General features: G+C 37.6%; 1 protein-coding gene and 2 long non-coding RNA genes across 14 annotated transcripts in view; 1 reads left to right on the top strand and 2 right to left on the bottom strand.

Annotated features, from left to right (window-relative positions):
- CA10 (carbonic anhydrase 10) overlaps window positions 1–27,480 on the bottom strand; it is a 256,270-nt gene that overhangs the window by 109,428 nt on the left and 119,362 nt on the right. The window lies entirely within an intron of this gene.
- Window positions 13,103–17,538, bottom strand: LOC128797487 (uncharacterized). Its single transcript, XR_008434157.1, has 3 exons — window positions 16,286–17,538; window positions 14,665–14,808; window positions 13,103–13,219 (listed from the first exon to the last, which is right to left on the bottom strand). It is a non-coding gene; the product is annotated as an uncharacterized LOC128797487 (long non-coding RNA).
- On the top strand, window positions 19,330–22,017 carry LOC128797488 (uncharacterized). The gene is made up of 3 exons (XR_008434158.1): window positions 19,330–19,377; window positions 19,606–19,765; window positions 21,795–22,017. It is a non-coding gene; the product is annotated as an uncharacterized LOC128797488 (long non-coding RNA).

Here is a 27,480-nt window from a genome sequence, read left to right as displayed (position 1 = left end):
ATTGTGACTAATAATTAGTCTGTGACTTTTCATTCATTTTTCAGCAAGAGAACTGGTCAGTGTTAGGCCAAGAAAGTCAAAAAGTCTTTTGTTGCTTTCAGTTCTTCATGGTCTTAGAATTTCTAACCAGCTCTATGGGTACCAAAAGGAGTTTTTCAGGGAAGCCTGAAGAAATTAGAATAATTAGGAAATTATTGAACTTCAGGAGGGATTTGATGCCCAATTTTTTAAAGATCTACCTAAATCTGTCTCCACATATGAATTTTTCTGAGTTAGAAGTCATAAGAAACACAGGCATCTCTTTTATCCTAAAAATATAATTTTATAATATCCTTGAATCATCAATATATGAAGCATCAGGCATGACCTGATCACTTTACTGAATGTTCTCCAAACCATAAAGAATATTTCCAACATAATTATTTCTTCTGCAGTATCTTCTCCTTTTGGACTTCACATCTAATTCACAAACCTTTCTTTCATACTGATATATTATCCTTGTTCACCTGAGAAAAACCCCACCCTGACTTGTGTGCAGTCACTAACACTAGTTACAGATGTTCATTAGTTTTCCTTCCCTTGCAATCTTTCTTGGCATTAAAAATACTGTCCATTGTTCTGCAGCAAGAAAGTACATTTAGGATATTCATACACACATGGATACATGTTCACTGTGTGATTGCCCGATATGGAATACTATGAGGAATAAAATATTTACAGACAGCCCTAACCCCTAAAAGAGATTTAAGGAAATGTGTGTGGGTGATCCAGTTACTACTGCAGGAGTCTGGAATGACTGTGTATTTTGAATTTGTATGGATTTTTTGTTGCTACCTTTCAAGTTCAGAAGCTGTTTCACAGTGTAAAGTCTTTACATTTACGACAGGGTTTGTATTTTTTTTTAACTGTCAGAAAACAGGAGTTGGAACAATCTCATGTTTCCATGTTAGGAAGTCTATAAAAAATAATCTTTTTCTTTATGTTCCACTTTGTTTGTTCAGTTCTTGTGGATGATCTTGACAAATCAGATTTTCTGCTACAGAGCTTGCAACAGAGCTTGCAAAAACCCATTTATTGTAGAAAGAATTTAATATTTAATGTAGTTGGATTCAGCCCTGCACTGGGCCTTTCCCTTCTTACTCACTCTTTGCTTCCAGGTTCTCTTTACAGCTGTTCAAAACTGAATGAATAAGCATAAAGAAAATAGAAAAGTACCTTTTCCAAATGTGAAGTAATTGTTACAGCCTGGTTTCAGCTGCAGAGTCCTTGCAATGCATTAGGATTTCTGCCTGCTGCTGCTGAATTTGGAGGGTTGGGATGAGTTTAGACATGGGAGTGAGAGGTGACTGAACAGTGCTGCGCCAGGAGAATTCTTTGTGCTCATTTAGCCATCCCTGACTTGAGTCCTGGGCATCCAGGGCAATAAGCTGCTTGGCTGCCATCAAATTTCAACTAGGGAATGGTCCCCAGCAGCACACTGACCCTTGCTCAAGCCTAAATTGTCAGGCCCAAAGGCAATGAATGGTCAACTGTGCCTGGGCTGCTGTGGCAGCTCTGGGCACCTCTCTGCATCCTCAAGTGCATTTTAATATTCTCATTCCCATGGACCTGTGGAGATGCAGAATGAGCTGCCTTTATTTACCGGGTCCCTGGAGGAATTTGGGAATGAGCTGCATTAAGAAGTTGCTGATGCCTTGTGGGAAATCTCTGAAACACATTTTGTTTGGAATCGATTCTTTATGTGCCCCATAGCATATTTTCTCTATCTCTTTTCTTTTGCAATAGAATCTTTATGAGATAAGTTGTTGCCTTTTTGGGGGCAAGATTTCCATTACTGTCTCATCTCAGACTGAATTTCCATGTTTAAGTATATGCTGTTTGAAGTGGCAATTAATGCAAACTCTATTCCCCAGAAAGAAGAGGTTTAGATTTTTTCTTAGGAAGGATGAACAAAAAATCAGGGAGAGGTATTTGCTCAAAAATTCTGTTAACTTGCCTGATGAGGGTGCAAGAGGGATATAAAAGAACGAGGAGAGGTCTTTTCCCCTCCTTCTATCCTAGCTGGTAATTTTTAGGCACATCTTTTGTTTCTTCTCAGGATGACCTGAGAGGGTTTCAAACCAAGGCCATGTTCTGCAGAATTAAATATGACAGAAGAATTGTCACCAATTACTTTATTTTTAGGTTTTTTTTTTTTTTTGCAACACAAATAACATAGTGCACAGTAAGTGCATTGGATATTTTGGGACTCTACCATCTCCCATTTCAGCAAAACAATATTTTAATAAGAATGAGCCAAGAATGTTGGCCAGGACAATATCTGAATCTATCTACAATTCTATGAATTCTTCTGCTTTCATGTAACTACAAACTCTGCAGGTATGGTTAGACAAACTCTGTCTGCAATTACACATGAGTAAGTGTATTTTCCATAGATTATACTTTGAATTACTACCAGAAAATATTAGTCTTCTTCAGTGTAATGTGTGAGAGGAATCAGGTGGAATCACAGCAGCATTTATTTGTTGTCAGAACATGGGGCTGGGGCAGTGGTTTGACAGCCACAGGCCTAGCCAGCTCTCCACAAGGGCTGGTAAGGAAAATTAAATCATTGATGTAATTAAATTACAGAATCAGTAAAATACAGTTAACTTAACTTGCATTTCAGAGGTGAAATTCTGTTGGTCTCTTCCAACCCAAGCCATTCTATAATTCTATGATAATGACAACAGAGTGACATAGAGAACTGCAATTTCTTAACTTTTGGTTAACAGTGACCACTGCAGTTGCTACTGCATGTATTTCAGAAAATGAAATTTTAATGCTGAAGGAAAGTCTTCACTTGCAAAAAATACACAAAAGAATAATGGTAATTTTTTAATGATGGAATTTATGTTTTAGGATTAGATCCAGTCCTAAATACAGCTGGATAATATCAGTGATTTGTATAAAATTAAAAGCGAAAGATCTCCTCCTCCTCTGATGTTATTAGAGCAAATCCCAGGTGGGAGCAGGAGTAACAGCATTTGTCTCTTTGCAACTGAGAAGTCTAATAAAGAACTGCTTTATCCTGCCTTTGTAGAGAGTTTCATTAAACTGAACTGAAATCTCAAGTAGCTTTATGTTTGTTCAAAAATACTACACAATGTTTAAAGGTGCTTTACCAGGACTAAGCTGCTTCTGTTGCCTAATACTGTGCAATAGCTCCCACTGGAGCTACTACTAAAATAAGATAATTTTCTACAATAAATAAAGAAAGAAATGCATAAAAGACATTAAAACATATGAAGCTAAACAGTTTATTGTTGTTGGAGAATTGGCTGTATATGTGATTGCACAGGATTGCCTGTTAAGGATTTATTCCTCCATTTTGAGGATGCTCAGTACCCTAAATATTAGTTTGTGTTTAATAACAAATTCCTAAAGCCACTGGGGGACCCATTTGCAGAGCTACTGCAGTGATTTTCTTCTCATTCTGGTTTTATAAGGATGCTGTTCAAATAGGGTGAAGTATAGAAGTGCCAAATTCAAAAAACTCTTTATTTTCCAAAAGTTACATAAAATCCCTTTTTAGCCACTGCTTTCAGTTTTCACTGAGCACTTCTGCTAAAAATATTTACTGTTTTCAAACCATTACATCGCAAAAGTGTAAATGACAATTTTGAATAACTCATTTGCAATTAAATCCATCTTTTAATTACATTAAAAAAAAAACCCAAAAAAAACCCCAAAAAAGCAAGGTTAAGATGCTCCAGTGACCAGAAATATTCATTTTATTTACACATATGTATCAGAGCCTTTCCAGAACATGGCAAGTGCAAGGACCTCATCCCCTATGAGCAACACCCAGGAATTAAAAGAGGCACTCCAGTGCTACTGAGAACATATCCTAATTTAATATATTGAGAACTTTTCACTAATAGGCAGATTTTAGGAACAAAAATAGGGATGCAAAATTAGTGTAGCATTAAAAAAAAATAAAGACTGTCAGAGAAAATTTCACCTTTGGTTTCAGAGCACAGAGGTGGATGAGGAGGGTGAGGGAAGAGTGGCAGCAGGAGTGGCTCCTCTCTCTGAAGTACCAGAGAGACCAGGGAGAACTCCCTTGGAATAAAGAGCAGGTAGTTCACACTCATTATTTTATTTTAATATCATTATTTTTAAGCAATATTTACCCTCCTACCATGTGGCATTGCCTTCTCGTTATTGCTATTAGTACAGATTTTTGCACAGAACTGAAGTTGGAAATTTGCAGAAATGTTTTAATGACTCTGAAACAAAGGGACTTTCTCAAAAATCACAGGGGTTTTGCTGCTGGGGCTGCACCATGTTCCAAATGTGGCCAGGTTTTACTGCTCCTGTGTTGTCTCCAAAGCACATCAGCCTGTTGTTGTCAGGCACATCCTCTAGAATCCTAATTTTCTGCTGGCTCCCAACTGCCTGTACAGTGCAACAGATTCCAGACCAGTGCACTTAACCCAGAAAAATGACATCAGCAATTATTTCTATCCTTTAACCCTTAAATTACTATCTCATTCTAGAGTTCTGAATATTACCTTCATTCAGAAGCAGCAAGGCAAGACACAAGTGGCTTATATTTTTCAAATAAGTGTTTTGGAGCAGGTCTTCACAGAAGAATAGTTTACAAATTTTCACTGATTATTTATGATAAATGGTAAATGTTTTTTAATCTCAGCAGGAAACTCACTCTTAACACTTAGTGTAGCACAATGTAAAATAATATTACAGTTCTCTAGCATTAACTTGATTATTTTAATGATTTGGTATTTTTATTGTTATGCTGGATTACAAAAAATGCAGTATAATTTAATTTTTACCTTCACATGTGCAGAAAACACTGGAGGCATTAAAATGATGAAAGAAGTGTTATGCTAATCTCACAAAAAAGGATGCAAAAATTATTTATGTTACTTTCATCTCCTATTTGCAGTTCATTAAGTTATTGTCTTCTTGTAATGACCAAGTGAAAATTAAAGTACTTCAGAAATCTACAGAGCACAACTTAATCAGACTGCACATTGATCTCTAATGCTAGAAGGCAGAAGGCAGCCGTATGATTGAACAAATCTTTTAAATGCGTATTTTTCCTTTAAAAAGCAAGATATGATGCATGAGAATGATTTATTTTTAATATACTTCCAGTTTATAATGTAATATGATACCCTGCACTTGCTTTTTTTACTCACTGAAAACTGAAATCTAGAATAAAATAGGTACCTCTGAGGTTATGTATCTCCTTTTACTCTCTGTATTATGTAGGATCTGTGACTCTGGGAAATGGGATATTGTTTCTAACTAATGAACTCCCAATTCGCTCAAAAAAAGCATCATTTACATTCCTTTGAAACATGAAACATGAGTTACAATTAGGTAACAGTAGATGGTAAAAATATCTTCAACCTATTTGCTCTCCTTTCTCCAAGAAGAGTTTTTTAACAACTTAATGAGATGGCAGTTTGAATTCCAATCACATATTTGAAATGCCTCTGATTTTGTAAGGTTACTGCAAGGCTGTAATTCATAAAAATCTAATTCATAGAATCTGATCCTCTTGAAAGAATAGTAAGAACTTGCATGTAACACTACAGTGCAGTGTAGTAGTGATTCTGCTCCAACAACTTCTACTAGTGTTCAAGAGAAAAAAAGCCTAAATCTAAATTTCAAAAGGAATACAGAAATTTAGAATGGAAATCTAAAAGGTTAAAAGGAGTTTTTTCCTCCTTTCCTATTGAAATAACAAACATTAATACCCCTTGCCTACCTAAAACTTTCTGTGCTAATAGGTCATTACTTATGTCTCACAATTAAGTTTTTATACTTTCATTCCAGAACGATCCCATAGTACCATCCCTTTCTCAAAAGTGGAATTCTAGAGCTGTATTCTATAGCTTCCACTTGTTTGTTCGAATTACAAAAATATGATGTGCTAAAATAGCAGTAGCAAATTTTAGCATGTTTCCTTTCCTTTTGGAGTTTGGGAGTCAACACTCTTGGAAAATCTTGGCACTACTGCAGTTCACATTTTTTTGGTTTTATTGCCTGCAAGTGCAGACATGGAAATTGGAGCCAAAAGCATTCTCCCCAAATGTTACTGTAAAAGAGCTACACCAGGACAGGATGGAGATTTCTGAGCCTCCAGGAGTTTGCTGTAGCTCCATGTCATGCATGAGGAAAAACCCTCCAGCACTTTGAGCTATTTCTGAAGTATATTCTCCCTTTTTCACCATGAAACTGTTATTGCAGGTCAAATAAACTCACAGGGAATTAAAATCTACTTCTAAAATTACCAACTTCTTTTTCACTTTCAGCTGCTCCTGTTTCCCCTACTTTATTTGCTGTTGAACTTGCCTGTTCAACAGAGCAATCCCTTCTTAGTGTAAACCAATACTGCCTCATCAGCAAAGCTGCTGGGTATTAAATACAGGATGATGGAGATAATTTTTAATCAGGTTAGTGCTTTAATTACTATAAATTAGATTTTATTTTTCTAAGCAAGCAAAGGGAATTATTTGGGCTTTTTAAAACACGAACTCTTTAAACAGTCCAAGTAATTTAGAAAACAGATAAGCATTTTCATCTTTGTTCTGATGTGACAGTAACTTTATGCCTTGAAGAGCATTTTTCTGTGAAAATAGGTCTCACAAACACCATGAAATTGAATTTAATGCTCATTGATGCCAAGCCTCCTAAAGTCAAAAAACCATAAGATTAAGCATGAAAACAAAACAAAACAAAAAAAACCACAGAAACAAAAACAAAAACAAAAAAACAAATAACCTACTCATAGGTAAAATTCAGTACATAAACCAGTAATTCCTGCCTGGGAACCCCTGTTCTATATTTTCATGGGATTAAGCCCTGCAAGCAGTGCATTATCCTCATGTCCAACAATTAAGATTCCCTTGACTGGATCTCTGCACCCCTACACTCTTTTTAATCATACCTGATTTCAGAAAATGCACTTCCCAGAACAAATTTTTGTCAGCCAAGCCACATTTAATGAGCAAAATGGAATCATCTCAACAGCTGCAATTTCTGACATGAAAACACTTTACAAAAGGCACTGCTGATCTGCCAGTGACACATTTTACCCAGAAATATCCTACACTTAAATCTTTTTTGTCCAAATTACATGTTGAAAAGAGATTTTTTTTTCCCCTCAAAATGCTTATCCAAAGCTTGCCTAAAAGTAAGACTAATAAAGCCTGCCCCTTAATTTCAAGATAAGGGCCACATAATGGACATGAAAAACAAATGTGTGATGGGTTTGTGTGACAGAAGGCATGACAAACACCTTGTCACAACTTCATCCAGAAATCACATGGAAACGTTTCACATATGGATAATGGGAAATCTTGACCTTTGGCAAGCAAGACTTTGTCTTCCTGCTAAGTAGCCCTAAGTCTCAGTTTTATGCCCTCTGTTTTGTTTTATAAATGGAAGTAATAGATAACACTCTGAAGGTATAGAAAATGAGATACTCCAGCAGCTTTCTTAATTGCTCAAGACTGTTCTGGACTTAAATTTATTTGGCACAGTGCACTGTTAACTGAACCTTTGGAATACAAACAGGATGGGAGCAGAGAGGACTTTAACACTCGAATATCATTCAAAACAAACCTGTAAAACAAAGTGAAAGGATGGAGACAAAGTGATTTATAAACTGAGAAATGACTCTTCAGGTGTTTAATCTTTGCCTGGATTCAGTTAATCAGTAGTGTTGCCTTTGTTGTCCATCTTGTTTCCTCCACCCCCACCCCCTTTGGTTTTGGGGAGTCAGTAGAAAGATTCTTTGAAAACCCCTCCATTTACAGTAAGTCTGAGGATGTGAAAACTTCAGGAAACTTCTCCTACTTTCTGTGTAAACCTCCTGACAGGCAGAAATGCTCACAAGAGACCCTGCAGTGGAGTAATTTTCGGAGCTCTGCTATTGAGAGATTGCAGGGATGCTCTTGACCTCAGGTGGATGTTGGTGCTGTTGTGGGAAACTGGACTTGAGTTAGCTGAAATCACACAGTTACTGAGGGGATTGCAAGAAGCTAATATTGAGTAGGCCCAATGAGAAACCCTGGCAAGCTGAACACAGTTTTTGCTTTTACTTTCACAATAATGCATCAAGGAATATCCGGGGTATTATATATCTGGGCAGAAGAGGATGTGTAATCAATAGACACACTGTAAGAGTATATCATGATCCTCTTGTATGTTTAAATATTAAACCCCTCACTATCTTTAGAGTAGGAACTCTCTGCCTTACAAGCCCTTTCTGTGATCCTGGGATTCCATTTCACTTCTGAGAGTGACAGTGACAAAGCTTTCCTCTGTCCTTCCCTCCTTCCATGCTCGTGGTGTGTATAAAACTCTCTGTTACATTTCTGACTAATGTTTTCTTAACAGATTTTTTGAATGTTACTCATGATCAACTGAATTTGAAAGAATACAATATTTCTATTGTGTAATGAAAGAGGATATTTTATAGGTTTTTATATATTAGGTAATCAGCTTCACAGATGATCAAAGATTAAATGGATGCTGCTAAGAAAGATCTTCAGTCTTAAATCAGCTTTTCTGCTTTAAACCTTTCTCTTTAATCCTCAGCTTCAAGTAATTTTATCAATAGATACAATTGGAAAATCTTCTAAACTACAGAGGTATAATATAATCAGATGACCCTCAATGCTATCTTTTCTTTTCTTGAGATAAGCGTAAGAGAGCATAATTTGTCGTCTTATAAGCTGCACTGTACATCAGCAACAATATAAAATTATTAATAAACAAAAACTGGATCTTTTAAAAAACAAACTGAATCAACCTATGGCCTTTTTCTCAGTTACATAATATTTCAGAGACATTTCTATGTCAGGATTTAAGGCCAGGCTATACAGTTCCAGGAGCACCTCCCAGCACATGTGTGCAGGACTCGTTAGGGCTGCAATGACCATGTCCTGCACTGTGCTCAATGCACCTGGACTGGAGTGGGAGGTAGCCAAGATAACCAGTTCCACCAGTTACCTCATCTACAGCATAAATACTTATGCAGTGGCATAAATAGCACACAAATGAAGGCTAAAAGATTTTTTTCTGAGATGGTTTGTGTCATCTACTTTTTTCTGAGTAATCTTATTTTTGCTATTTAATATATAATTATTTTGCTTTAAACTAATAGTCTTCATTATACTTAGGGAAGACCAAAGGGTACCTACAGTGTACAATTTGCTCACCCATCATTTTTGATAAAATTGCTTCTGGAAATCTCTCTTCATGGATGCAGCCTCAGTGAAATTCAACAATTCCAATCACAGGAGCTGAATCCCACTTAGGAATCAGATTATTAACTCAGCTGCATTGGTATAAATCTGGAGTACTCTGAGTTGTATTACTCAGTTTATGCTGATTCACCCAGGCCAATCCCAACCTCAGCAGGCTTCAATCAAGTCCAAATACTCAGCTTAGTAAGGAAACTTTAAAAGCAGATTTGATATGAAAACATTCCCTGAGATCCTTGCCAACTGGTGCAGTATCATATCCAAAATAATGAATAATAAATGCAATAATGGCAAAGTGCTATCACTACTGCAAAAAAGTCCACATAAAATGAGAAAAAACTGATCACACGAAGTGTAATGAAAGGAAAGAAAATAACCAGGATTTGGAAAATATTTTATGCCAATTTTAATTACTTTTAGCCTGACAGCAAGAAAAAGATAAACAGTTTTCAAATTAAAATGTCATCTTTAAACCTCAGTATTCTTGTTTATCAGATTGGGACATCTGATTTTACTGGTATTTAAATTGGGTTTGCAAAGATATTACTCCACTATTTCCAATGCAATTACTCCTGATTTGTAGAGTGTAAGAGAAAATACAATCCTACACTCTTTGTTTTGACAGTGTGCATATTTTTCCATGCAATTTAAATAATCAAATACCTTTTTCTCCTTATTCATCGGTCACATCTCATGAAGTTGGTAAATACTTCACAACTCCAGTAAACAGCAGAAGAGGCATTTGGAAGAAAAACTACTAAAAAGAAAACTCTACTAAAAAGACAGAGGATAAAAAACTACCAGAGCTGCAGGGCAGCAGTAGCATTATAGACAAACTCTACATTTGTATTCAGTAATAAAAATAAAACCAAATAAAAATTGTTACACCCTGTGCTATGGAGGCTCAACCTGCAAAATCAAACTGAAAAGAAATGAATAGAGATGCTTATAAACTGCTCTAGAAAAGGACACAGAGCCCACTTACACATTTTAGGTTAAAACATTTAAGATGGATATTACAAGCCCTGTGTTTCTAGGAAGAACATATGAAGTGGGGCTGAGAGAAATTTTTGACTGAAAAATAAATGCTCTTTGTTGTGTATATTAGACACTGACAGGTACCAATTGATGAAGACTTCATTTAGTGAGAGAGCAACTAAATATTGCAGCTGAATATTTTTAACCTCATGTAATAACAAACTTAAGAAGCATCACTGACAAGGAAAGTAGAGGAATGGGGGCTTCCTCTCAAAGCCATAGTGCCTTGTGTACATGAAGAAAAGAAAATCATCTTGCAAGGGTTCATCAGGATGTTTCTCACAGAACACTCTGCCCTGCTCAGTTTTGAGACTCTTAAGTACTAAGAGGATCAACTGCTTCACATGGGAGATTCCTTCATAGCCTACTAGCTCTCGCTGTTGGAAACTTTTTCCTGATATTTAGCCTCAATTTTCTATTTATTTCTTCCCATAATTCTAGGTATATTGTTCTTATGGCTCAGCAGTGTAATCCAGGATCAAAGTCTTAGTCTTGCCTTTTACTATTTTACTGCCTTCTCATAATTTACAGCTTGCAAAACTCTCTAAGGAGATACTCAAGTGACCAACTGGAGAAGAAGAAGCATTTTCATGCCTTGGCACTGTTACCTGAGGACAGAGAACCTGTGATACATTACTCCTCTGAGTAGGATGTAGTGCCAGGCACAGGATTTGCCACCCTCCTTCTATAACCCTGCCCTGCCCATGAGTAGCATGATTTTTTTTTTTTTTTTTTTAATAATACACATCTAGGGCTAAATTGGACTCTGGTTCCCCATATCTGAGCATGTTAGGAATGAAAACACTTAGCAGCAGTACCTGGAGTTATTGGGATGGCTCAGAGCAGACACATGACATTTCATTTGACTTGAATCAGCATCTGAAACAAACTCAGGTGCTCAGAAAGTTTTAAATTTCCCCTCATAACTTTCAGTATGGCAATTTTTCTTTATCTTGTCCCACCCATCCAGTGTCAACTGATGAAATCACAGAAACAATAAATGTGCCATGGCAGCTGCTTTCATTTATTCCTTGCTTATTGTTTGAATCCCATCTTGATAGTGCAGAGTATTTTGGATTACAAGGAAATACAAACAAAAGCAGAATGGTAACAATTATTCATTCTGCTGGTAAAGTATAGAAATCGGGGATTAAAGCCAAAGACCTGTAAAGATTCTTGTGCAGAACTTGTATGTTTTTCTGAAGTTTGTATTATCACAAGCTGGTGACTAAGCAAGTCTACACCATGTCACATTGGCCTCACTGGCCCTGTGCATGCTGTTTTTATCCTTTCCATCAACAACAAAGTCTTCCTTAATAGAAACCTAGATTAATTATTAATGCTATATGAGTAAATAAAAATGGAAACCTGGGTTCCTTTTTCCAGACCTAACATTTTTAGCCTAACACTAAACCTGTGGTACTCTAGCACTTTTAATTGTTAAAGTTTAATATGGTTCCAGTGCATGTTTCAAGCATTCTGTATTCAGCCATACTTAAAAAGCAAATAAGATAATGAAGTTAAAAATAGTCCCATAAAAATCCAGTTCTTTTAAACAAAGAACAAAGAAAATGTCAATGAAGATGAGCTACACTTTTTGTTTATTAAAGCTAGATTTGATTTTAACCTGTTAAGTTTTTGGCCTGTTTGACCTGGACAGTTTGGTTTGGGGCTAGTTTCTAACTGAAAGAGAAGAACCTACAGATTTATCCAGAAAACACACTGTCACTCAACTTTTCCAAAGCTCCAAACCTGTGTGCTCCATCAGCAGTTTATTTCTCACTGAATCTTCCCAGCACTGCTGTTTTTCTGTCCTGTAAAACTCACCTGCCAGCTCTGAGGATGTCAGCCTCAAGCAGGGCTCTCTCCCTGCCTTGCTCCTGCTGTGTATCCCTTTCCCTCTCCCATTCCCCCCACAATAAAATGTCATCAGGTATCCACATTCTTCAGGGCAATAAAAACAGCATTACTGCTTTGATGCTGGTATTTTATAGTTCTGTGGACCAGGTAGAGCCTGGAAACAATGGAGGTGTATCCTGAGAAGTTGTGGTGCTTGCTCCTCCTCTGTTGTATTATCTGCTTAAATGTGCTTCGAGGATGCAGGAGGAGACAAAAGGAGTAGGCAGAACTGATGCTTCTATTTTAACCCTCCTAAGAAGGTAGATTGCCCCAGTTTAGGAATTTCTGAGCATCTCAAAAGGTCCTCCCATCAAAAAAACAAATCATCCATAAAGATTGGGATCCAAACAGATGGAAGGACAGGCCCTCTGTTCCTTATTTGTAAAAGGGAATGGGAAAAATTTGGCAAAACCAGTTTGGACAGCTTTTTCTCATATATTTCCCTCTTTTAGCCTTAACTCCAAAGGACATAATGTGACCCTTAGATTTTATTCAAGCTTCCCAGGGTAAGTTTGTATTGTTTCCAAGTGAGAACCCTCCCAGAGTATCAAATAAAAACTTTTGGGTGCTTTACTTTGTCCAAGAGAAGCTATGGGAATCAAATTAGGCCAAGCAGCAGCCTTAGGGAGCCTGACTGCAAGGGTGGGGTTGGAAACCAGCCAAGATACTGCTGTTAGCTCTGTAAATCTCCATTATACAACCCCTGAACCCTGTTTTAATTTTTGATGATGTGTTTGTGGCCTCCACAAAGCAGCTGCTCACTATTTGTGTTTCTCCTGTGCCTGGGGACTGCTAACATGGATTGGGCATCACAGCTATTAACCCAGGTGCTATGAAATATATAAAGCTATTTCCCAAAGAGAATTGCTTCCATCATCTTTTTTTTTTTTAAACAACTGTTAAAATTCTTCCTGTAGCTATCTGCCATCTCAGCTCACTCTGGAAATGCATTTCTCAAGCTGATGCTTCAGACAGCTTTAAAGGATGCCAGCAGCCTGCAGAGGAGCACAAAGAAAGTGAACAGAGATCACAAGATTGAAGATTTTACTTTTTCTTCTATTAGTATAAATCTGGAGTAATCTTAATATCCATTTTGCATGCACTGGTGTATACATGACTTCAGCCCCTAATGCTTTGCTTTGCTTCCCTCTCCTTGAACATGCTGGGTGGCAACACTGCTAATGAGACTATTCTAACTTCACAGCACTGCAAAAACCAAGACCATGGCTAAATTCAACTTTTTTATTTAACATTTTTTTTATACTCTGTGCATATAAAAACAAGCTATACCTATATAAATGCATAGGAAAGCATCCCAATATACTGAAAAATAACCTTGATAAAAACAGACTGGCTGAGGAACCACTGATAAAAAAATACATATAAATGATGCAATGGCTAAAATACATGACTGAGTGTATGTTGCTTTTCAAACCAGTAATTAGAAATGAAGCCTTTGTAAACACCTGCTTGGCTGTTTGAAGAACATTTCATAAAGAGTCTGATGAAACAAATTCAGATGAAACTGGAAGGGCTACACAGGTAACAGACAGCCAGTTCTACTGAGAAAGGAGCATTTCCACAGGAGGCTACTGGATGAACCACTGTTGACATTTTTATGTTCAGAATTCCAATTAATTTTGCTTTTTATGGGTGAAATACTTATTTTTAAAGTGGATAAAAATAAGAATATTCAGCTGCTGCCAAAATGTCATGAGCATGGCAAACCTCAGAGGGACAGGTCTATGGCTTCAGCTCATTGGCATTTCATCATTCTAAGACTTTCCACAACTCCCTGTAAAGTTTTACACTGCCAAACTTATCTAGTGGTGGCTTTTATTTTCCCTATTCAGCTCTGAAAAGTTCCCAGTAATCTTAATTTCTACTCTTTCTTTCCCTTTGGTTTCTTTTTTTTTAAATCTGCCATCATCATGTACTGTGGCAGCTGTGTAGTGTGTAAACTCATGGCTTTATTTCTGATTTTTACACAAGACTGTCAAGACAAATCTGCTCAGGAGGGCACTGATTTGCCACTGGTATCTCAGGGCATGCCCTTGGCTTTGGAGTCATTACAATGAGAAAAGATTCCTTTATCCCTCATAAATATGAGAAACTTTCTTGGCTTGGTTAGATTATAAGGGGCTGATCATGCAGGTGAAAAGGGATCCTTTATCAGGAAAATTCCTAGAGTGAGGGGTTCACCTGCTACAGAGAGAGGTGTGAGAAAGCACTTGAGAACACAATAAGAAATGCACCTTAAATGTGCATTTAATCTTATATGTGCACCTTAAATCTGTGCAGGTGGGGAGTGTGTTATTAATACCGAACATTCTCAGCTGTGAGACCTGGTGAGCCCCTGGTGGACACAGGTCCACTTTGTCCAGGGAACTGGATGTGAGGTTCACAAGGGGGTTTCACTTGCCAAGTTATTTACTTGTACCTGTGGTGCTCTGCTCTGGCAGTGGGAAATGGTATTGTCATTAGGTGGTTGAGCATGGTCAGAGAGACAGAAGTTGTCAGAAGGTCTGGATATAAGGGGAAGGCTCTTACTGGTGGAGTGTTGGTCCTGGGTCTCTAAGCTTCACTGAAAATGGGTGAAATGAAGAAAAAATGGACAATTATCCCACAGATGTTTTTTCCATTGAGCTTCTCCTGATGTTTCTTTGCACAGCAGATGCAGCCTGAATGAAACCTGAATGCTGGGTAAGGGGTGGGTAATAGCTCTGTTTTCCCAAATCTGTCTGTTACTGCTCTTCCTTAATTTCCCCTCTGTTTTTCATAAGACCTTCTTTATATTGTTCTACTTTTGAGGCCAGAGTTCTAAAAGCTGAATTGCTGATTAAGGCCTATTTTGCCTTTTCCAGATCTGCATTGTGTCTTTAACCTTGCTCCAAGACAAAGACAGGCAGAAACAACCCCTGCCATGAGTGCCCAAAGTGCACCTGGCACAGGGGCAGGAGGAAGCTGGGATTCCACCCTGACAGGTTTCTGCCAAGGCTGTGCACAACCACAGGTGCAGCAGGACACTTGATATAGAAGTTTTATATTGGGCTACTCTGCTAGTCCAGGAGGAAGCTTCTTCCTTGAGAAACAATTCCACGTGCTCAGTGAAGTTCTCCACACAACCAGCAGAACATTTTCATGGGCACTTCTTCTGTCAGCGTGTCTGGCCACCTAAAATAACTTTTTCTGTAGTTATCTGAAAACCCATACTATCTTTCCTTTCCTGTTTGTCTGCATTTCCTTGAATTACATCTGTTCTCCAGATTTCTTCATAGCCTTCTCATTTGAAATATAAACATGAGGAGTGTGAAATATAAACACTGCCTTGACATTCAGCCCTCTCTTTGATGGTCCGGCTTTCTCTAGTCTGGAACATGTCTCTTCTAGAACAACATATTTTTTGCTGACAGAGATTTCACCATGTTTAATACAGAAAACTGCAAATCTGTCCTGTTCAAGCTCATAACATCAGTGTGGCTATTTTTACATAGGCTAAAAATGGGATGGTGGGGATTGTGCATCAAGTTCACCAATTTTAGACTGGAATATTAGGAAAAAGTATAAAATGGACAGAATGTGCTGTATTTCCAAGATGACAGGTTTGCAAGTGCCTCTCTGATCAGCAAATCAGTCAGTTGTCTACCAAAGAAAAGCTGAGCATAAAACAATGCATTCAGTGATAGGATGAACAGAGAAGTGGAACAGGATCTTAAGGGAATACTTTAAAAACACAGATTTCTGGCATTCCAGACAGCTGTGAGAAAATAGGTTTGGTTTGTGAATGTTCAACAAAGCTGAAGCCTGTCAGCTCAGTAATGTGACATGTTTAACCCAAACACTTCTAAACATTTGCATGGGGGATTTTTTAGCACTGTATTAATTCAATGAACAATGTAAACTTGTGGTGTCAGAGTAAAACTGTAGTTATATATCCATGGATTTACATCAGTACATGTTTATATATAAGGCATTTCAAATAGGCTTAACTCATATTATGGGTTGGTTTATTTTTTTTTTCTGAATTATTCGTGTACAACCTGTATTTTAACAGTTCTTACCTGAATTTCAGAGATGTGAAATGGTTCCAACTCACTATGAACATGCAGTACAGTCAGCACACTCCTCATTTCTTAATGGAGTACTGGGCAGAAATATCCTGCAATCTCTTTGTAAACATTTACACTCTCTTGACAGCACAACTTAATCCTGTTAACAAGAGGCTAGTGGCACAAAAGGCACAGTCTGTGGAAACATAGTGTTTCACAAGTCACTGAAGATGTTTAGTTGGTGTCAAATTATATGGGGATATGTTACAGGAACATTTCAGTTCTACTCATCTGTAATGCTAAAGCACAATACTTTATTCATAGATAATGATAAGATATTTCTGGGTCATGTCCTGGTGTTTCATTATTTATTTGAAAAATGCATTGAAATAAATGCAGTAATCTGTATAAGGAAGGAAAAAAAAGTGGTTTTGACCCTATATACACCATTATCACCATTATTACTTCTGCAAATCAAAATATGCTAGAGTTAATGGAGTTTATATTTATGCTGGACCCACCCTTTCAAAATCTACCCAGAGGACTAGTTCTCCAAAGAGATATTACCAGTGGTGCCACATGTGTGTGGGAACCACAGGCAAAGTAGAACAGAATATAAATATATTTTTCAGAAATTTCAAGAGCACACAGACATTGCTGCCCTGACCATCAAAAGCTCCTCATTCTTTTCATTTCCTAGTAAACAAACTGCCATTTTCACAAGTGCTGACATTTCAGCAGCATCCATTGTTCTGAAATCATAGGTGTTTAGAAGAATATTTATCAATCATTTCCGTAATCCGAGGCCCAATCCCACAATCACAGGAAGGGTTGTGGGATGAGTCACACATGTAAATTCAAAGCAGCTCCATTGTCCAACTAATTATTTTTCACAGCATGAACCAAATGCATTTTGACAGTGCATTACCAATGTACTACCTCACCCAGGTGGTAGTGAAAGATGAGGCCCATCAGAGAAATGCTGCCTCACAGGTAACAAAGGGTAACTCCATTCCAAAGCTATGTATCTCTCCTGATGGAATAATAATTTCCTTGCAAAACTTACATTAGTCAGTCCTAATGCAGAACTGTAAGAAACAGTTTCTGCCATTTACCCTCTGCAGGATGTAAATTAACTTGAAATCCTCTTCAAGTGTTTGGGCTGTGAAAGGAAGAAAGGAGGGAAGATGAAACAAAAGAGCGGAGTAGCCTTGACTCTGGCAGTGAAGCATAAACACTGTTCCAATTAAGCTCTACACTCTGAATTTCTGTACCAGTCCATGAAGCTGCTCTGTGCTTCACAGGAATGTTTGTGACAGACTGGGAGCCACACAGGCACGTTCCCATCCTCAGCACTGAGAGCCTGTCATGAATATGCACACAGCACAAATAAAATGAGAGTGTTCATCCTATAAAGGATAATAACCCCATCCATCTTGTGCTCTTGCTGTGTGGTGCCTGGTTTTATGTATCCTTCTTAGCTCCTACTCCACCTGTGTGCAGGTTCCATCCTTCCTCACCCATTCCAGCAGGTATGATCCTACAGCTACATCCCAGCTCCAGCCCCAGATCCAGTCCAGTGCCTCCTGTCACACCAGCACTTGGAATACTTGGAGGATGACAACTGTTCTTCTAAGATGGAGCTGACATTTATCCATCGGGGAGACTTCCATGGAGAAGCTGCAAAACCATCTTGGTAAATTTCAAAATCTACCCTGTAAGTAATTAATACTTTATCATCATCATCATCATCATCTGCTTGTAAAATAGGTAAGTATTGCCATTTGTACCTTCCATAATTCAGCATAAAACCCTTCAGTGCCTTTAGATGCCAACTGGGCACCTCTGGAAAAGCTGAAATGAGCCTGGGACAGAAAATTCCCTCTGAGGTAGAGCTGACAGCTCTCTTCACCTCCAGGTCTCTGGCTGCAAAACACTTTGAAGTTTATACTCTCAGGCTGGGGTAGGTACCAAATAAACACTTTGATGTCTTCCATGATTGTTCCCTCTGTCTTGCAAATATGGTGTAGGAAAACCTGGGTCAAATTACATGTAAAATGCACTTTTCCAAATTACACACCAGATAAACAAGGGAAACTCCCACGTGCATCAAAAGCAGTTATGTTCACCTAAGCAAAGCTGTAATTTGGCTCCTCTGTTCCCAAATATTCATTTCTTAAGTAGCATCTTTCTAGAGAAAAATATTGGTTTGGAAAGCTGACAAAATAATAAAAATGCAAGGGGAGCTCACAGAAAACATCCAACATATTTGAAAATATTAATTTCTCTCTAGTTCACAATCAGGCAGCTAATTTACATAAAAAGTGCAAACCAAGCAATGGACAAATGCAGGTTAAACAAAACAAAACAAAACAGAATAAAACCCAATTTAAACCATACAGAAAATTGCTAACCATTTGAAAATCATATAAAGTAGAACTGCATGATGAATCACCACAAAATTCCCATTTAGAAGAACGGACTTTTTCCCTATCTTCCCATGGTACTCTGACTTTTTACCTCTGAAAGTGCTTTAATGAATTCTAGAAACTATTTCCTTGGCAGAAAAATCTGTGAATGAATCACCAATGCTACAGAAAGGGGAAAAGACAATTTCAACATGTTCAAAATACCTGAATGAACACACTTGCAGCTGCTCAGGTAGAATACACAGAGATAGAGGAGAGTTGCTGGTTCCACAGCACCCTGGTGCTGTGCATGGGACCAGTCTGTCCCAAAGGAGGACAGAGCAGCCTTGGTGACACTGTGACACATTTCTGAGACATTCCATGAACCAGGAGCTCTTTGGGATATTGTGCCTTAAAATTAACACAGAAGAGCAGTAATGGACTGACCAAAGAAGTGCAGTGAATGGAAATTTAAAAACAACAAACTGAAGTGCTACACTGACCAAAATGTGTTGTTTTAAAGGAATTTATTCTAGGATGCAGGTTTTCAAGAGAGTGGGAAATATCCAGGGGACAAAGGCTTGCTTTTCATTGATGACCTTTAATGTTACTGCTGGTTACCCCTGGCAACAGACAGAGAACAGCTGGGTTCCAATAGAGGAAAAATGCAAGGGAGAGCAAGGACCAATGGTGCCAGTGAGTTTAACTACCCACTTTCATGTTTATATTAGCAAGTGGTTTCTGGGCTGCTGGACTTTCTTAGTGTTAAATCCATAGGGATGGTAACACCCTGTGCTGTTGCTGTTCCTTATGCAGCGCCGAGTGAGTGTCTTTTTCAGGAACAGGAGGCTCTGGCAGTCTCTGTCCTGGATGGGGCACTTGTCCCATTTCTTGTCCTAACCCTTGTTGCCTTCTCCTCTCCAGAAGGCTGCTAAGACCACCATGCCATGGATCTGCCTTCCCTTGGCACCAGTGTCTGATATTAACCATCAGAATATAGTAAAACATCCTGTATTTCAGGGAAATAACCAGGAATATTTATCAGGAAACTCAGGAAGGGATTAATAACTGGTTTGGTAAGCAGGTACTGTGCTTTCCTTTCTTGCCCTCAAGAAATAGTTAAATTAATGATCCCATTTCCTGACAAACCCAGAAATTCTATTAATTTTACTGATGAATCCTAATACAGTGATCACTGCCAAGAATTTATTTTGGTGTTTGATGTGTGGTGAAGCCAATGTAATTTAAAATTGTAACACTGTAAGATATGTAGTGACATAGGATTGACTTATAATCGCAATTTAAATTAATCACATGCTCAATCACCTGGAAAGATTAGTTATGGCCAGTCAAAAAGAAAGAGACGAGACTGAAAACAACAGGGGTGTGGGTTGGAGGTAGCTGGGCTTCCCCATATTGGTTGTCACTGCTAATCCAGCCAGGAGCACACACTGGAATGCCTTTAAATCATTGCGCTTGTTGGGTGAAGACATTTTTCTTGGATATGAACATCTAAAGAAGGCGTTCAACCAATCTGTAAAAAAATCTTCTCAATAAAAATCACCAATCCTCCACAGCTACCAGATCACAAGTATTTTGGTGATCTGCAATCTTCAAATCAATCAGCTTTAAAGAAAGCTGGAATTGTTTCTCCTAAACAATTCAGTCATGTGATTAAAAGGAAACAGGTGTAAGATGTAAGAGTCAGGGAAGAGATTTTACTTTGGGGTTTTGTTTGATCTGAAAAGCCAACCATCTCATCTGTTGCATTCATTCTCCTTTAGGAAACTTTAATCTGCACAGATGGTGAAACCCAGTAAATCTCTGCTACCAGCTGCAGAGTGGAATTTTTAATGAAATGGGAGTTTAAAGGTTTTCACAGAAAGCACTAGATTCACTCCTATTATTTCCTGTGATGCCCAAATTACTTTGACTATTATTTGACAATCCTATGCTGTAAATACAACTTCTATATGGGTTCAGTCACTGCCCAAGCACCATTTCAAAATGGTCTTTGTTTGCCAGAGCCAAACACTGAAAGCTTTCCAGCCAAAGAGAAATAGGTTATAACCTGTTAATTGGACGCTTTATTTTACCCTTCTCTGAGATTTAAAACAGTCTTGCCATGTTTGTAAACCGAAGTGAAGCCAGAGGACGAAACATAAAATAGGATTTGTAAAGAAAGGTGACATTTGAAAGCCCCACAGTCACCACCAGTTTTTCATCCTTATAATGTAAAGATTTTGGCTGAAGAATATACACCAGCACTTACATTTTTGGATAAAATTCAAAACAAAACACAGAAACAAGCCAAAAAAGGAAACCTGAACTAGAAGAAGAATTAAAAAGTAACAGTTTGGAGCAGAGTTTCTTGCCAATACTAAGTCAACCTACAATAAAGTATGTGAATTAACAGTTTTAAAATCATAAAACCAGAAAGATATAAATTTTACCTTGAAATTTAGGTTAATAATGTGATTTTTTATTAGCTGGTCATACCTTGGGGAATAGCAGTAATTTCTATTAGAGAATTCCTCCAGTACTTCTTTTTACAGAACATTAGAATTTCAGTGCAATTAATCAGATTCACTGAGCAGGACTTTACACACAAGTGCAGGACAGGTGTTTCTCTTCCTAATGAAACATGATGGATTTGCCTTTCTGATGTTTTTTCTCTGCAACTCTGCCATTAAACAAGTTTTGCTTCAAGGGTTGCATGACTATGACCTACTCTAGGAATATATTTAAGACAGAATTTTGCATTTATATTGGAATCCTAAAGTGTATGTATGGGAGCAACCACAAACATAAATTTAGTGTCAATTTAGTGAAGGTTCTGAATGAGCCATAATCCCAATCAGAAACACATTCACAATTGTGAAAGCAGTAGGAAGTTTACTGCCAGAAGGACCAAATCCTGTGATAATCCCCAGGTTAAACAAAACTCTCTTCATTGGCTTTTCCTGCATTGTGATGCAGGAACATGGAGAACAGAAAACAAAACAGATAAAGGGAAAGAAATCTTAAAGTATACCTAAACTTACTTTGCTATTTGCTATTTTCTCTAAAAATACTTTAAACTCTTTCTTTTTTTTTTTTCTTTTTTTTTCAAGAATTGGTATCTAGGCCCCATTTCCAATTAATTATAAGGACTTCTTGCTAATCAGTACAGTAGAGTTCTAAATTGTTTCAAATTGAAGAAGGATCATGCAGAATGCCTGTTTGTGGGAGCAGATTTTCAGGCTGTGCTTCTGCCTCACCATCACAGTTACCTCAGATATTGCAGGTAAACCAAGGTTTTGGGAATAAAAACTTATCTTGCCTTTCTGTGTCACAAAATGAGCAAATTCAAACAGTGGTGAGAGTCAGCATCATTCATGTGACTTCAGTGGGGATGAAACCTGGCAGTCCAGATAGAAAAAAAAAAGGACCAGGAGGTGCTTTGGAAATTAGACGAATTCAGGGCTAAATTCTGGAGTCTTTGCTGCATTAGAATAAAAACAATTTTATTTTACAGCACTGCAAATATGATAAGTGAGTAAGTAAGGATTTTACCCCTGGGGACTGGAGACCTGTGTTTTACCTGCTTTTGTCTACTGGTTAATCTGGTCAGAACCAAAAGGCCAGAAGTTCATAAAATAACCCACGGGCAAGGTAAATAGTTTTGAAAAGAATCAAGTAAATTATTTGTGTTATGTGTGTGCAGCCTCCATGGCAAAGGTGCCATCAAAATGTTGAGTCAAATCAACTCAATCAATTAAAGTACTATAAAATATGAATGCAGAAGGAATAGATGAGATCTTGATGTGCGTAATTAAATAGCCTATAAAGGACCTGAAATAAATCAATCTTCCTTTCATGTAGCAAACACAAATCCAGTATATTTCATATTAACTCTGGATGACAAGAAAATCTATTCAGATGAAGATACAATATTAGAAGTATATTTAATCTAGTGGAGGACAACACTGCCCTAAGTGATCATTTACTTCACAGAAGTTTAATAGTCAGAGTTTTAAAACTAATTCAGTTCTTGAGATGCAAATAAACACTTGAGGTGATTTTTGAAAGGCGAAGATATATTTTGGCACTAAGTTCTGTTGATGAAAATGGAATTCAGAACATTTGTAGATCTTAATTAGGTATGGAAGTATGTTGAAAATATGGGCCCAGGAGTCTTGCAAAGTTTCCTCTGCAAATTCTGTAACGGGAATGGCTTTATGTTTCAGATTTAAAAAAAAAAAAAAAAAACAACAAAAAACAAACAACAACAACAACAACAAAAGAGGAATAGATTTGTTTCTCTTTTATTAGTCTTTACTGTGACACTTATCTCTATAGTGCAGAAAACAACAGAATGTATGTTTTTAATTGTAATGAGCAGCAAACATTTTGATGGAAAGTACAATAGGGGGAAAAAAACCCACCAAATCCATTTCAATGCAAGAACTCCCACTAAAAGCATCTGGCTTTACTGAATGCTCATCAGGAAAACATTATTTTAGTTATATATAAAATACAGGTGAAATTCATGAATGAAAAATATAACATATCTGGCAAAAAAAAAAATCTTGCTTAACTCAAAATTATTGAAAATTTAGAAGAATAAACATCCTATTTTATTCCTACAATCTGTTCTCTGTATTATTCTGACTATATTTGAAGGTACAAATAAGTATCAAAAGCTACCTAAGGATGTTGTTTACTTCATATTCATTGCAGAGCCCAAAAAGAGAAGAGGAAATGAAGAACAAAGTTTGATGTTTAACCTTTGTGAGAAACAATCCAAATCACTCTCTGAGAGCTTCTTTCCCAGCCTGAAATGGGAACAGCTCATATCCCTTTTAGAGAAAAATGAAGTTCCTGAAATATGTTTTCTATCATTAGCTTTAACTCCCATTCTGAATGTGACAGCGGAGATCCTTGGCATGTTTTCAAGTGATACCTGAGGATTTTCTACTTTCCCAGGAAGCAGTCAGTTGTACTCTTCCTCTTTCAGGATGTGACATCTCATCTGCACTCCCTGGAAAGGCACAGTACAATCCATGATGAGCAGATCAGTTACCCTGGATGTATCCCAGCAACTGCAGATGCAACATCTTTTTCTTGGGTGTGTTTTTCCTTATCACACCCATGCCTGCTCTGGTTTGCCTTCCCAAGGAGTCAGCACAAGCCCTGCCCATATCTACAAGCAGTTCTTGCATTTTCCCACAGAGCTGCTGTGCCAGGAATGTCCTGGTTGCTTCTCCATGAGGGTATGGAATGCCCCTCTCCCCATTGAGCCATGATTTTAGTGGTTCAGGATTTGCCCTAGATAACCTTAACAGGGCACAATGGATAAAGACATTCAAGGATAAATTTGTGTTTCAGTAATACTAGTGCAAATCCAGAATTATGCTGGATTTGTGTTTATCTGAGACAAGAATGTAATGTACACAGGGTTTTTATAATGCTGCTATGATGTTCTTCCACGTATAAATGGGAAGAAAACATTGCTCTTGTAGAAATTATTAAAGGACAAAATGAAAAAAAAAATACCTCAGCCAACTCCTAACTAGAATTACCAACCAGATTTTTTCTGATCACTTTATCTATTAATTCTGTTTCACAGCATACAGGTTCAGTCTCAGCTGGTTACCAAACTTAGATTATTCCTTTCATATTTTGCTTTCATAGAAGATACTGCCTCAAGGTCTAATTTATAAATGAGAAGGACTATGATTCAATTCTCAGCAGTAAACAGCAAAAATGTTGTCTATGTGAACCACTGCAAAATATTAAATATTCTTTCATTAGACTGTAAGTTTTCTCCCATTGACATCTATCAGAATGCAGCTGCAGAGCAGGACTGAGAGCACTGCTCAACTCGTGACTGAAGCAGATGTGCTAAGCCTAGCAGGCTGCGAGCCCTTGCATGTCAAGGCAGAACCCTGAAGGAAGAAGCAAGAGATAACGGTGTGCGTGATATGTTTTGTTTTTGAGAAATCATGCAGGACTGTTAGTGCCTGTGCGAGTCTGTGCAAAGCTATAATTAAGCAATGTTACTAGTAGACATAAATGTTGTGGTTAGTGCTATTTTTAGCTATAGCTGAAAAGGTATATATACCGAGCTTTGTAATCAATAAATCAGCTTAATGCATGCAAACTGTGGAGTCCTCATCTCTATCAACTGCCATCAGACATCCATAGAAAATTACAGTCTTCTGTGTGAGTTATTGGCCTATGACATATTTATCTGCCATGCAGTTTGTGTCAGCAGGTAAGTGAAGTCTGACTCACACACAAATAGTCATGGTGGTATCTACTATTATAGCTGCCAGTAAACTGGGGCTGGAAAATAATAAATGTGGATTTATTCACTGCATTTGATAGGAAGACCTACAAAAATCTGCACAAAATTATGACATTTCGCTCCATTGGAATAAAAAGTATAATCCTGTTTTAAAGAAAATACTCTTGAAGATCATAAAGTTTGGTAAATTATAATTGCTGAAAAAGGCTGTTTGGTTTTTGATAGCTCATTATTTACCAAAGCAGTGCTATTTGTGGAACAGAGATCCCCTGGCACTATAAATGTTGTGACTCATAATACTTGTCCCCTAACCTCTTCCTTGAAGTGGCTGAATGTTCTAGCATCAGACATTCTTGTTAGGAAAACACTGTGAAATTCTGGGGAAAGTGGAGGTGATGACACCATTGAATAGAAAAAAACCTATCAAACAAAATAAAAACCAAACCAATAAATTAAATGATGAAACGGACAATGGAAGTAGTAGCAAGAGGGGAAAAATAAGCTGGGAATAAAGGGGGATTCTTGTGGGGTTGGAGAGGAGGAAAGGGCTGTCATCAAGAACCTCCACAGTGATTTGAGAAAAGTCATTTTGCTGTTTTTATCCCAAGCAATTACTCAGGAACCACCTCCTGTTAAACCATATGTGAGACAAAGAAAGCCACCCAAAGCATTAAAATGAGAAGCAAAGATCTATTTGGTGGACAAAACCTCCCAGCGCTTGCAAGACAAGGCAGAAGCTTTTATTTAATGTTGTGGCTTGTTGAACAGAGCTGACGTGTTGCTGTACTTACAATAAACAGCTTTTGGGGTTTTCCAATGCCTCAGCTTTGCTTCAGTGTGTTTAACCACCTGCAAAAGCTGTTTATTGCCTTGTATACTTCTCTCATCATGACCATTATCCTTTAAGTATGAGGCTTTTAGCGAGTCTAAGCAGGGCAGGCTACAAGGCACCATCAAAGCTGTGTGCAAGCACAGATGAAATAAATCCATGTGAGGACTACAGACCATGGAAGTAGAAATATAAGATATAATAACACAGTGTGATGATTTCACAAGCACTCTGCTGATTGTCTAAAATGCACCCTGGTTTACTGAGAGCCACTCTACAACCCCATCTGCAACTGCCAAAAGAAAATGTATGCATTCCAAGAAAATTATTAGGGATTGGGAGAGACAAAGCCAGAAAGGCTCATAAAGAGCATTTGTGTGTATTTTACTTCAAAAGGCTTTAGCTAAGGTTCTTTAAAACAGCTGCAAACATAAAAGAGCAGAACATTGAGAAAGTATTTCAATGACAAAATGTGATATTACAGAGAGCACTTCCTTTGGCAACAGAGAAGCACTACCTGCACTTGCAAGGAACCTTTTCTAAACAGATACCAGGAGAAGATAATCAAGACTTTATAGGATAAAAGAGTAGTTTACCTTCCTGCAACAGGCAAAGATAGAAAGACATGGCATTTTGAAGTTATTTTGCAAGTATTTTTACTTTGGTCAATACATCACAATATCAAGATATGCAGGAGCTGGGTTTGAGAACAAAGACTTGGAGTCATCAAACAAAGCAGTGACAGACACATCTCACTACTGCACAAAAACTCCAGTCTTGCTTGAATTTCTGACTTTTGTGTAACCCTGTAGCCCAGAGAAGATGGAGAAGAAAGGCTTACTGGAAAATAGAAAAATAAAGGTGACATAAATAATGTATTGAATGCAAAGGCATAGGGCCAAATACCCTGCCGTGTCTTTAATGTCCTCAAATATTTCTGCATATAAGGCATTTTACTGCTATTGACAAGAAGTTCGACAATTCTCACTCAGTAGAAATTATGAATTTACTCCTCTGTGGGGTTTGTTTTCTTTTTTTAATATCTTCCTTTTATTTAGAACTTTGTCTGTTAAGCGGCTTTTCCATGCCTGGAAAATTTTAGTGACTATCTTACCTTTCCATCAGGCTAATTTATTAAATCATGGTATTTAACTCAGTAATAATTTTTTAATTTCCACTGATTTCTCAAGACAACACTCACTATGTTCTACTGCAGAAACATAAACATGATAATTAAAATTATATTAAAATAATTATAGCTTCACTACATTATGCTGGTTTTTATGCATTAAACTATTTTCTGTTTCAAATATGACTGGCAAAAATCAGGGGTTTTTTACTCCTTAGCAATATTTATGCTACTTAACATTTTGTTGCAATTTAAAGGAGGCATCCACCAAGGAAGGCGGAAACCTCCCTTGGAATGGAAAATGTGACCCCCTTGCCTCTAAATTATTACGGCTTTGAAATTATGGGGCTTTCAGGCAAAGATATGGGAAAAAGAATAACAGTTCTTTACTAGTGTGTATATGGACAACAAGGCAAACAAACAACAGCAATGGCAGCAACACCAAACAGAACCACAAACACAGTGACAGCCTTCTCTTGGCTGTAGGCACCTTCCCCTTCGGTGCAGTTCTGGTCACAGCCGGCAGGGGTGCTGGTGGCCCCCGTCCGG

Source organism: Vidua chalybeata, chromosome 19, assembly GCF_026979565.1.
Source record: "Vidua chalybeata isolate OUT-0048 chromosome 19, bVidCha1 merged haplotype, whole genome shotgun sequence".
NCBI lineage: Eukaryota > Metazoa > Chordata > Aves > Passeriformes > Viduidae > Vidua > Vidua chalybeata.
Note: the sequence above shows the minus strand (reverse complement) of the source record. Positions and strands in the feature narration are given on the sequence as shown.